The following is a 12,631-nucleotide window of genomic DNA, read 5'->3' as shown; positions in this document are numbered from 1 at the left end:
TGCTTGACAATATAATTTTTTATGAAGACAGAACTCCTATAATTTGCATTGAAGGGAAGTTCTTATGGTCAGTGAAAACAGTATCACTTTCACAAAGCAAGTATTGGTGTATGTCACCTGCAAAACAGATGATGTCTGCTTTACTGATACTTAAGTACGGCAGTTACAGGCTACTGCTTATAGAAGTTAGCTGAATTTTGGCTAAATAGCTCTCATAGCCATCAACTAAAATGCATGCTTAAATGACACCTGTATCTTCCCCTGCAGCAGAACGCCTACAGTAAATACTTCAACACAATACATGGTGTTGTATGGTGTCAACTGACCTATAAAAAAGTCAGTTGCTTAGAATTCATGGTTCTTCTCTGACATGAAGAGGAATGAAACATGAGAGATTCTGAAGGGTTATTATTTTGGGGCAAAGTAATAAAAATCCATTTATTACCTTGAGTCTCTTAAAATCCACCACACATTAGCAGTACAGCGTACAAAGCTATTTTCAGTCCATGTACTTTTGACTCTTACTCTATGACAGAAACTGAGTATGTAATACTCAGTAATATGTTCCCTTACCAGTCAGTACCAGCCAGGTTCCCCTCCCTGACAAAATATACAGCTGCCAATGTACAACATTACCCTCAAAAAAAAAACTTTTGTACTGGAAAACACAGAAAACAGTAACCTCAGTAATAGATCCATGTTCAATCTGCTTCATCTGACATCTCTGCCTTTGGTTTAAATTCCCAAAAGGGAGTGATGAAACAATTTGGTTACAACTGTGATAACAATTGAAATACTCATTACTGTAACTAATATCAGGGGGCTTTATGCCTCAGCTGAATAAGCTATAGCAGATACTTGACAGCTTACAGCAAGTTGTGCTGAACTACCAAAAGGCTGCTGAAGAAAACATGTGCAACAATGCCCTAAGTGGAACAACGCAGCCTAAGCAGCACAGCGGGAATATGCATGAAGTCACAAAAATCATCTGAGCTATCTAGAAACAGCACCAACAGCCACTCGGAGGCATCCTGACAGGCCTGGGAGATTGGTCTGCATGAACCTCCTGAAGTTCTACAAGGCCAAGTGCAAAGTCCTGCACCTGGGCTGGGGCAATTCCAAGCACAAATATAGGCTGGGCAGAGAGATGAGTGAGAGCAGCTCTCAGGAGAAGGACTTAAGAGGGCATTAATGGATGAGAAGCATTACATGACCTGACACTGTGTGTTTGCAGCCCAGAAAATCAAACATATCCTGGATTGGCTCAAAAGAAGCATGGCCAGCAGGTCAAGGGATAGGATTGTCCCTCCATTCCACCTGAACTAATGTGTCCAGTTCTGGGGCTCCCAGCCTAAGAAGAATGTGGAGCTGCTGAAGCAAAACCACAGGAGGGCCATGAAGATGCTCCAAGAGGTGGAGCATCTGTCCTATGAAGACAGACAGAGAGCTGGGGTTGTTCAGCCTGGAGAAGAAAAGGCTCCAAGGAGACATTACAGCATCTTCCAGTACCTAAAGGGGCTTCAAGAGAGCTGGAGAGGGACTTTGACAAGGGCATGTAATGACGAGACAAGGGAGAATGGCTACAAATCAAAAGAGGGCAGGTTTAGATTAGGTATGAGGAAGGAATTCCTCCCTGTGAGAGTGGTGAAACACTGGAACAGGCTGCCCAGTGAAGCTGTGGATGCCCATCCCTGGAGGAGTTCAAGGATAAGGTGGATGGATTCACAGGAAAGTTGGGCTTTAAGCAACGTGGCCTAGTGGAAGGCATCCTTGTCCATGGCAGGGAAGCTGGCCGCAGATGACTTGTAAGTTTCCTTCCAACCCACACTATTGTGTGATGATTCTATGATCTGTGGCAGGTTAAGCAGCCCTATCTATTCAGGTCCAGAAGCCTCTGTCTGAATGTCAAAACTCTTCAAAATGCTAATACATTCTTACATGCAGTGCTAATACTTAACGCTCGCATTTATTTTGTCATAGAACATATAAATACAAGATCGAGACTACAGAACAGATTTAATTAAGAATTTTTTAGACTGTTTCACAAACTGATGCTTTCAGGAGCAGTTGTGAGCTAGCTGTTCCTAACAGACCCTAAATAATTATGTATTTCAGTCTGCAGTGGGTATAAACCGTTGCATCCTCCCAGGCAGCCTGTGTTCTCTTCATAGCCATAAGCAACTAACAAGTACTACCCTTCATGTGATGCAATTCGGAATAAAAAGTTTGAAAAAGGCATATATGCTGCAGAACTAACATCTAAAGAAGCCATAAGGTCACAGAATCTGTCTGGAGATTAAGAATCTTTTGGATCCTAGAACCCCAGATGAAAAGCCCCATTTGAATGTTCTCACTGGAAATCCTACAAACATTTATAACAATTACTGTTAAATACGAGGCCTGTGATAAGAAAGTGTTGCTGCTCTCTATTGGAATTACAGCATATAGGCATGTCTCACACCAAAGTTAAAAGCTGTATTCATGCAAGTTGGAATAAACCTCCTCTTGCCAGTATAGACAATTGGTTCTTACTTCATCAAAGTACAACTTTTCTTTATAGCAGTAAGTTTTAGTGGAATGCACTATATAAGTGCATAAACAGAAGGCTACCCTTTACTTTAGGGCTGAAAAAAAGAAGTTGCAAAACTGGAAAAAAACTTAGAACAAACATTAGGAGTGCAAAGAGTCTACATAGCAAAAAAAGACTACTAAAGCTGTGGAGTTCTGCTGTCTACCCTTCTCAGCTCCAGCTCCTACACAGCCCTCACTGGGCTCATCCACACCCTCACACACATGCACCATCTTTCTCTGAAAACATTAAGACCAAGACTTCCATTTTATCAAATTTCCAGTAAGGACAGGAATACAGCATTCAAACCTTCTACAAGCACACAGAGAACAAGCAGTACATAGTCCTTTTTCTGATCCTCTCAAGGTCACTTTTTAGCTCTGTTATTTATGCACCACTGTTTTACAGAAATGTAACACAGTCTTCACCCCACTCGAAAAGCAACCCAGACCCTCCACAATAACCCTTTATTTCACCACAAGTTTTTTTAGAAAATCCATAAAATATTTCAATTTGGGGGGAAAAACGTAATTTTATTCAGAAAGCTTAATGTCTTTGAACACAGTTGTAACTTGCCAGCATATACTACATATCCAGCCTACACATAACTGTTTCCCATCCTTTTAATATGATAACTTCAGAATCAAAGAGAATTGGTCCCTTAATTATTTTAAGAAACAAAAATCTGAACATTTTCTTATTCTTTTGCACAGAAGGCAAAATTTAAAAGGAACTACAAAAATATTATGCAAATAATTAAGACATTAGAATGAGATCATCTGCTGTTAAAACACTTAGAAGATCCTACAATATCTACTTCTAATTAAAAGTAGTCCTCAGAAGCTTTTTCAAAAAGCAGCAAGATGAAGTAAGCTCAATCAGCATTAGTGTTCCTTTTTCCTAATCAAAGCATTTGCCTATTCACTTAGTTCCCCATGTTTCCTCCCAAAGTTTTGATTTACTATCTTCTTTTAACCCATTATGACTCAATGAAAAGCTGTTAAGACAGCTACCTGAAAACTATAAATAGTTATTCTAAGTTCCCCTCTCAGGTGTATGACTATTTAGAATCCTGAAGTACACATGACTTGCATCCATTCTTCTCACCACTTAAAACCATTGATATTAATCATTCTGAGACATTGTAACAGGGCAAGAAAATTCATGCAAACTGGGAAGTCCCTGGAAATAGGCAAGTAAAAACAACCTTATAGAGACTTTTACAGCACATTTATGATTGCACATCAAAGCAAAACACATTTGAGTTAGGAGATGGAGCAAAGGATTTTGTCATTAATAATTAATTTCTTTATAAGCAATCAAACAGTATGTAGCATTAAAGCACTATAAAGCAGTTAAATGCTTCATTATACAACATATTACTCAGTTTTTTGGTATAAACTTGGCTGACGAATACATGTGACCCAATATATCATTACCTTGAAAGTGCATTTTCAGCTGCATTCTGAAATACAGTCAACTCCCTTCGCCACCTAGAAAAAACCTCCTTGCATTTGTCGTCCCCTTGTTCAGTCCTAATTCTTGTTTTCTTTGCATATGGTCACTGAACTCCCAACAAACTTCTAAAACTAATTCCCTTCCCTGATATGCAGCTTGTATCACATATCACTTTTAACATTACTTTTACTCTGACAAGCTAATACTGGTACTGTTAGATTCATGAGAAAATCTTTCTTTCATCTCATTAAAAAGATGTATTCTTATTCTTTCAGCAAGGCTTTTCCATTAGATGTATCAAGAAACAGGAAAATGAAAAAGGTTATAAAATTCATACAATGCCTTCAGCGAAGTGAAAAAACCTAAGTACTGCTACTGTCCAATCTCAAGGGCAGGCAGCCAAGCAAGATCGATTCCTGCATGGGCCTGGCACACTGGAGGCTTACAGAAGACTTAGGAGCCACTTCAGAAGTTGCACCCCCAACTCAATCCCATGGAGATCAAATCTCAGTGCTATCATGCCCTGCTGCTTCAACAAAATAAGGAACACACTGAGCAGTTTGCAAAAAAAAAACCCCACTCATTTTCCTAAAAGAGGCAGTCCTGCCTTATTAATTTCATTTCTATCAAGCAGGGACAACCTGTATGCCTGTACAATGCAGAATAAGTGACAAGAAGAAAAACATCTAATACTCAGTTCCACTATCAGGAGAACAAGTGCAATCAGATTTCAAAACTTTATTGCGTTCTTCTTCACTTTTGCTTGTTCTTCACTTTTTATCCTTCATTACAAAAAGTGGGCTCTTTTAAAGCTTGTTTTAATAACTGAATTTTAGCATCCTATATATTGGTCTTCTAATCTTTGACAGAAAATAAAGCAACTGATAAGTTAAAGATCTACACATTTTATAAAACAGCAACAATCAGAAGGTAATCTGAAATTCTATAGTGTTTGCACTGACATTATGTATCTTTATTCACAGGACAATATGAAATACTACTGCAAAGAACTCTCAATTTCCTTTCTGTGCTTTAATGCAGCCATGGTGATGACTCCATTTTCAATGACAAAATTACTCGAGAATTCTCCAAGCAGAATACTTATCTTCTGCCCTACAGACAGGTACAGTATTTCAGAATAACAGGCATAGTATGAGTTACTAACTGCATGATAATGTTCTAGAAACAGGTTCTTGCTTACAGGCTCCCAAAGCCAGACCACTATGTCCACTCCAGACAGAAGGGGTTGTCTGTGCTTTGCAGAGGTGCTACTGCTACATGAGCCACAGCAATGCAGGGAGGCTTACCCACCCCCTGCAGGGAATTCTAGGAACCATCACTGGCTTGGAAAGTCTGCTCTTGAAGTGAAACGATGTTATTTCAAATACAGTACTACCCTTACTAAACTTTGCAAAGCCATCTCAAAATCAGATGACAGTAACTGTACTGTCAAGTACTGTAATGAACAGCATCCAACCTCTGGACCAGCAAAGTCTCCTTAATTTTATCCCCAAAAATAATTCTTCTGGGACCTTCAAGGTTTGCTTCCAGATGCCTAAGTCAGGTCAGTGCCTTACAGCAATTATCCTGTAACAGAAATGTCAGGCCCCCTATAGGACAGCTACAGAATGCCTCTGTTGTGCCACGTTGCCATTCACCTCTGAGACTCAACAGCACTGTACTCCTAGGGAGAGACTACTGAAGTGTCTGTCTGACCTCTTCCAAGAGAATCCAGCACACGACAGCTACAAACAGAAGAGCTCCTCTGCAGGACAGGATCTATGGCCTGGCTCCAGTTGGAACCGACAAAATGCATGGAGCACATGCAGCTGGAGGCACCTCATGTTAGATGGTGAGCTAAGAGCCATTTTGAAGAGCCCTCTGAGCACAGGTGAGCTGTCCCACTGAGTCAGTCCAAGGCCACAAGGCACCCAAGGAAATCCCAGCCTCAATCAAGCATTACCATGCACACACCCACCTAAACCTGCCTGCATTTGCATGATGGATGCAAGCAGGTGTATCTGACAAACATGGTGCTCACAAACACATTCTTCAGTCTAGACATTTCTTTGCTCTGTCCTAGGCTCAAATCAGTTAGCCACATTAACACTATGTAAATCATGGGTTTAAGATATTAAGCATTATGATTTGGCAATCAGGAATGTTTTGGCTTCAGTGAACTCCAAGAGAAACATAACAGCAACAAACTTGGGAATAAAAAGTTGTAGCTTTATAAAAGAATGATAAAATGCAATTTTTTATTGGAACTTAAGATCTTAACTAGGAATTTTGCTTCCTGAGACAGCTAGGGAAGTTCTGAGTTAACACGGCCACCAAAAATTATTTTAAAAATTGTTTCTTAGTCCTCCTGGCATTTTTGACTTTTGAGGTATGTGTAACTCTTCTTGATGTAGTGTCATTTTGCAAACACTTCTTGATAAGCTTTGAGGAGCAAAGTGAAACATGATCTTTGCCACAACTGCTAGTAACAATCTTTCAAGTGAGAATTGTAAAATTAACCATTAGGACAGTTTTATGCTGTTCTTCAGAACACCTATGAGAAAGTAGGGGATTTTATTGATACTAAGTTGAGTAGATCTGCCAGCTTCAGAGGAAAGGACACTGCAGCAGACTTCTTCACTCTGCACCCAGTAGAGCCAAAGGTAAACATTTTACCTAACAGCAGTCAAATATTAGGACTAAATTGTATTGGGAAAAAAAAAGACAGAAGCAAATAGCCCTTACTGGCATCTTGCTAGTAAAGCCATGAACCAGCCTTCTCAGATTTCACTTGGTAAACACTTAATAAGGAAGACATCATTTTAATTTAGAGCAATTCCTTTTCCAAATAGCATAAACTATATAAAACAGCAAAATAATCCTGTTTTATCACCAGATCTGTAGTGATTTGGCTGTTTGCATGTCAATAAGGTTGAAAAGAGATTTATAAATGTGCATATTGAGCATGGGATACATGTACAACGTAAGGATAGGATAATTACTCTAAGTTGTAGTCTCCTAAGTTTTGTCAGTGTAGCAGCTTCCGAAGTTTACAGTGCTCTTACAAGAAACACAAAATGGTATCCACAGCTGAAGTCTTTAACTAGTGAACTTCCTTCGAGGTTAAGTACAGATTAGTGTTTTTCTTGGGGGGCTCAGGTCAGGCCTAGCAGAGAACCCTAATGGGGCAGAAGAAAAAAAAAAGAAAATGTTTCTTTCACCAACCCAAAATTTTGCTCACAACTCACTTAAAGGAGTTGCACATAGGAAAGCTTTGAGGAACTCTTTATACAACATCTGCCTACTGCAAATCCGTACCCCTGTACTATCCCCATTGTTTACACATTAATGATATCATCCTATTCCCCATCCCATCATCACTCCCCCCTCAATTTCTCTCTTTATTCAACTGCTTGACATCTAAGCCTCTATAATTCATCAGTTATGGAAGAGGGCACTATCACCTCTATCTTCTCAAAACAATGTCCTCACCATTAGAAGAAATACAAACAACTGAATGAAAGATTGTACATCTTGGGAAAAAAAGCCAGCAACTGCTGTCAGCTAATGTTACTGCAACACAGCCACCTCCAGTGAAAATCAACTGCTATAACTGATCTGGTTATGTAGGTCAACAAAGTTACTAATTCAAAGATAAAGTGAGTCACAGTCATGTTAACATACACTCTTAATACACTTTACAAAAGCCAATGCTTCATAAAAGACATATTTCTGAAAGGTCAGAATGTTCTCATCCATATTTTGAAAGAACATTCAAAATATGCATGAATACTATGAGCTGTTGTTCACCCTCAAGCTCCCAATACCAGATACAAACACAGCTGTAGCTGCCAAGGCTTCAACCATCAATAAAAACCACCAGATTTTTAAATATGTGAGACCTCAAGAATTGTAAAAGAGGAAGCTTGGTGTCTTATACACTATTATGTAATTAAAGTGAAACACAAAATGTTCTTACAGCCTTCCCCACCTAATGAATTCCATAGGTGATTCTATACTGTGGATGAGTGCACAAGACAGGTGACCAGATGTTCACTCTATCAAATGAGCCAAGATCACTTATTTGCCTATCAATCCTTGCACGTCAGCAATAATCATCCTGTCTAACAAGGTTTATTTCTGTTCCCTCCCTGCCCCAAGACAGTCCTTTTATCCAAAAAAAGTAAGTGCAAAAACACTTAAATTGCTCTGACAGGAAGAACTATGGATTTGTGAACAAGAAAAGGTAATTTCTGGTTTTAAGAGGGCAAAGCATTCTAACTACTTAAATATTAGTTTTCCTGAAAAAGGTTTTTACTAAGTATACAGCATTAATATACCTTTGGAATTTTCTACAAGTTACAACAGACAATGTAAGACCTTATTCTGCACCTGAAAACCTAGGTTTCCTTTAATAGTTTATAATACAAATACCATGACAAACCCAGATCTACACAATGAGCAGTCAATCCTTATCTTTTTGGTCAAACCTTTGCTTCTGAAATAACTGCATTAGAAACAAATTATTCTAATTATAGCAAACTCTTACCTCCAGCATTATGTCCTCTCCTGGAGAAGTACTTGGGTATCAGGAGTTAAGGGTCTTGTTTAATCAGCTAAAACAACCAGGCCTTGCTTATGATTTAATAAAATCAGTTCAAGCCATGGAAGAGCTTACTCAAACAACATGAAAATTCCATGAATGCATGCTCAGCCCTAATCACAGAAACACAGACACTTAAAAAAGTACAGACCCTTGACACCTGCCCATTGCAACAGTGACAAGCCTCTGAAGATCCTGGCCTACATTTCTGAAAGAACGCTACTTCCTTGTTTATCAGGCAAAAACCACCTGAAAATGGTGATATTTTTTTTTTTTTAACATGGGTTAGGAGAACACTAACTTCGCAAACAAAACAAATGACGTCATAACAAACCCTATTACGCACAGAAATAGAAACTCATTTCCCTAAGGGGAAAATTTGTGACAAATTTGTGACAAAACCCCAGAGACTGCTGCGGCTGCCCGCAGTGAAGACACTGCTTTGTGCGTCAATGAGGCGCTGAATAAAAAAGGAAAAATACATTCTGCGTGAAGTTCCCACCCGCCGCACAGCCCCGCCGGTCACCGCTGCCGTCAGGGCGCAGGGCGGGGGAAGAGGGGGAGCCCCCGCCCGCCCCCGGGCCCACCCGCGGGGTCCCCGCCGCCCCCCGTACCTGAGACAGCGAGGCCGCGGGGGAAGGGGCGGGTGCCGCCGGCGCCCTGCGCAGGGCCGAGGGGTAGAGGCGGCCCCGGTGAGCGCCGCAATGACCCCGCGGCGCTGCCCGGCGCGGCTCGAGAGGCCGCAGCGTCCTCGCTGTGCCGGTGCGGCCGCTGCCCCCGGTCCGGTCCCGGTGCGGCCGCTGCGCCGGGCGGGCCCCGCTCTGTTGTGGCGCAGCCCCCGCCGCTCCCTGCCCAGCGCAGCGCGACAGTCGGCGCTGCTTTACAGCCGCCCGCAAAGCGCAGCCGCGCCAGCGCGCGCCCCGCCTCCCGCCGCGCCCCCTGCCGGGCGGCGGCGCAGCCACAGCGCGGACTCAGGCGGGGCTGGGCGGGTTCCTGAGGGACCCGGACGGGGTCGGGCGGGATGGGCTCGCAGGCGGCAAGGTCCTGGCTGCGTTCGCTGCTGCTGTATTTATGCGGTTGTGTGAAAATATCTAAAGCGGGGGTGCCAGCGGATGGACCAGGCTCTGCTCGCTGGTGCCGAGCAATAGGACACGAGGCAGAAACTAATGCACAGAAAGTTCCCCCCGAACTGAGAAAGAGCTTCTTCACTGTGCAGTGGGCGAGCACTGGAACAGGCTGCCCAGGTATCCGAGAAATGGATGCAGTCTTGTGCCGTGTCCTCTGAGATGACCCGGCTTGGGCAGGGAGGTCGGAGCAGAGGGGGACCCTCTGTGGTCCCCTCCAACCTGACCCTGTGATGTCCCCTGCTAGGACCTGGCTGAAAGCATGCGGGTTTTGCCCAGCGCTGTCTCTTCCCTTCACACTGCAGTGTCTCACGGCTGCCTGTCCTGGAGCCAGTGACAGGTGCGGCTGCGAAGAAAGGCCGACAAATCCCAACTCCCGGTCCAGCTCTTTAGAAACAGGAATTTATTTGCCTTTACTGCACGATGCAGTCGCTGACTCGGGATGAGGTGAGCCTTCCCCCTCTACATTACTGATGTCCACACACGCTGTAAGGGACCTGTCCCGTACAGTGGCTGTGTGTCACACGGACAGCACAGCAAACTCCTCAGCTTTGGGAAGGCTCTCATATAGCAGCAAGCCTGAGTGTTTGCTAACTTTGCAGCTGCAAAAGTGTGTCTCTCTGCCAGAGATGACCTTCCATCAATGTCAGGGCACACATTCCAGTTCCAGATTGAAACACTGGATAGACAAGGGTCGTATACTCTCAGTGACCAACAGCTACACAAACCCAAGGCTTTGGAGCAGAACGGTACAGTCTGGTCTACCAAGAGTTAAAGATCTTACTCAGAACACACTGGCACCACAGTCATCAGTACCCAGCAGTTCCTACGTGTTTCAGAGGAGCTAACCAACCTGCATGCATCATTACAAAAGAAATGGTCACTGGGAAAAAATGCTTTTTGACACTATTAATTGCATGAGTTTCTGAATGGAATTTCCTTAAAGCAAAAGGGGATAGAACAACATGGAAATTAGACTCTACTTCAATATGTGTCCAAAAGTGTACAGAATGCAAAAAGCACTATACAACACAAATTATATGAAAATAAAGATTTTTTCAGCTTTATGTGTGAAGCGAGAACACAGGAAGAAGCGAGACCCACATATAGCAAAGGTGGAAAAAAGGATCACAGGTTATTTCATGTGGTTCCCTAAGCAAAGCAGTAATTCATTTCAGTTTGCAATAAAGACAAAAACACAGGTTATCCAGCATTAACTTGCTACCTTTCTCTATATATTTCTTGTGGTTTGGGGCAGTTTTCATTTTTTCAGTCATGTCACATCCAGCCAATTTCACTAAACAAAGACACTGAGCCACAGATTAAATAACCAGTGAGACTGAGGAGAACATGAAGATAGCAACAGACAGTGCAAAGAAGGTCATATCATTCGATGGAGGCCACTAGTGGCTTGACTGTATAAGCAATTTTAGTATTTTCCATTAAGCACTAGATCCAAAGTTGAAATACTTTACTAAAAATCAGCTGGGGAAAAAATAATCAAGACAATATATGGGAAGACGTGAATGACCCTGAGGACTAATAGAAGCAAAGTGAAAAAACATCAAATATAAAGAATGTGCACTTGAATGTTAATGACCAAAAGTTTGGGGTATTTGTCAGGTAAAAGGCAGTTGGATGAGAACTTCAATTACCAATGTAATTAAGTAAATGACCACCAGTCAACAACATGATGTAGGCATGAAAAAAGCAAACATGTCTGTATAATAATTTACTCTAAATAATTTTGGGAGAGAGAGAGGTTTCAATGCTATTGTAAAAATTATTCCTGATGTAGTCTTACAACTACCTTATGCAGCTTTTTTTTTAATATGTATCCAAGGAAGATGAACTCTAATCTTAGTGGGACACTCAAGAAAACACAGTATAGACAATATGAGAGGAAGCTAATAAAATTTGGCTGGATTACTTTAAGAAATGAGACAGAGGAGCATTGTGAATAAGCTGATCCGAGAATAATACCAACAAAAAACCACACTAACTAGTTATGTATTTACCTATTTATGTAATAATTGGTTTGAACACTCGTGCCAAAGGTGACAGAAAGGTAGCTCTTGGGAGAGAAAATGTACAGAGTCACTCTACGCTCACCAACTGACATACAAAAGATCATTTTGAAAACAAAAACAAGGGCTTATGGAGTGGCTAAATTTTTCAGTTCATGAATTAAAAAGCAAATGCTGTCCGTTTTGATTTTCTCCCAGTGCAAAGTCACAGTGGCCAAATGATCTGTAAATGTTCTGTGTATGATTCTGCAGACCCTTCTGTAACATAAAGGCAGAATTTCTAGGATCTTTATTGGCTAAGATTTCCTAATACCTATTTCAATATGGACCACCAGCTGACAAGAATCTTGTAATTTGTGGGCCAGCTCACCCTTAAACAAACTCTCAATAAAAATTATTTTGTCCATTATTGACTGGTTATTAACCTAATTTTTAAAGAAAGGTGATGTAGAAAACACTTCAGTGACCAGAACTATTCACTATTTTAAAAAACCCAACCTTCTATCTATGCTCTTTCATGTATTTATTAAAGTTATTTCTGCCATTAGCTTAGTATCTTGCAGAGACAGACAGTTGTCTTGAAAATAGATTATTGATTCCTTGGAACAAACCAAAAGATTCTCCTTCTCACGTTTCTTAGGTACAGAAAACCAAAAGGTTAAATGGAATAATTCTAAATCACTAATGCAAGTTTCAGAATGGCTTTCAGGTAGGTTATGGTGTCATCAAATCATACTGAACTCTTCAACTTCTTCTAACTAGAGCTGAACAAAACCATTTATATGCACACCCCAGGGCCTGGCAGAACTAAAGACATGGAGAAGAAACGATCTTATCCAAGATCAAAACA

The 12,631-nt window shown here is 41.4% G+C and overlaps 1 protein-coding gene across 4 annotated transcripts in view; it reads right to left on the bottom strand.

The window, feature by feature from the left end:
• The window catches only part of RNF111 (ring finger protein 111), a 45,681-nt gene extending 36,208 nt beyond the window's left edge, over nt 1–9,473 (bottom strand). For 3 of the 4 annotated variants that reach the window (XM_082290992.1, XM_082290993.1, XM_082290994.1), the window contains exon 1: nt 9,245–9,371. The gene's annotated coding sequence lies outside the window, so the exon portion shown is untranslated. Of the gene's footprint in view, nt 1–9,244 lie in introns of all 4 variants that reach the window. The other variant, XM_082290995.1, reaches the window with a different exon arrangement.
• Between the last annotated feature and the right edge of the window lie 3,158 nt (nt 9,474–12,631).

Source organism: Coloeus monedula (genome assembly GCF_965178545.1).
Source record: "Coloeus monedula genome assembly, chromosome: 14".
NCBI classification, from domain to species: Eukaryota; Metazoa; Chordata; class Aves; order Passeriformes; family Corvidae; genus Coloeus; species Coloeus monedula.
This window is presented reverse-complemented; position numbering and strand designations above follow the sequence as displayed.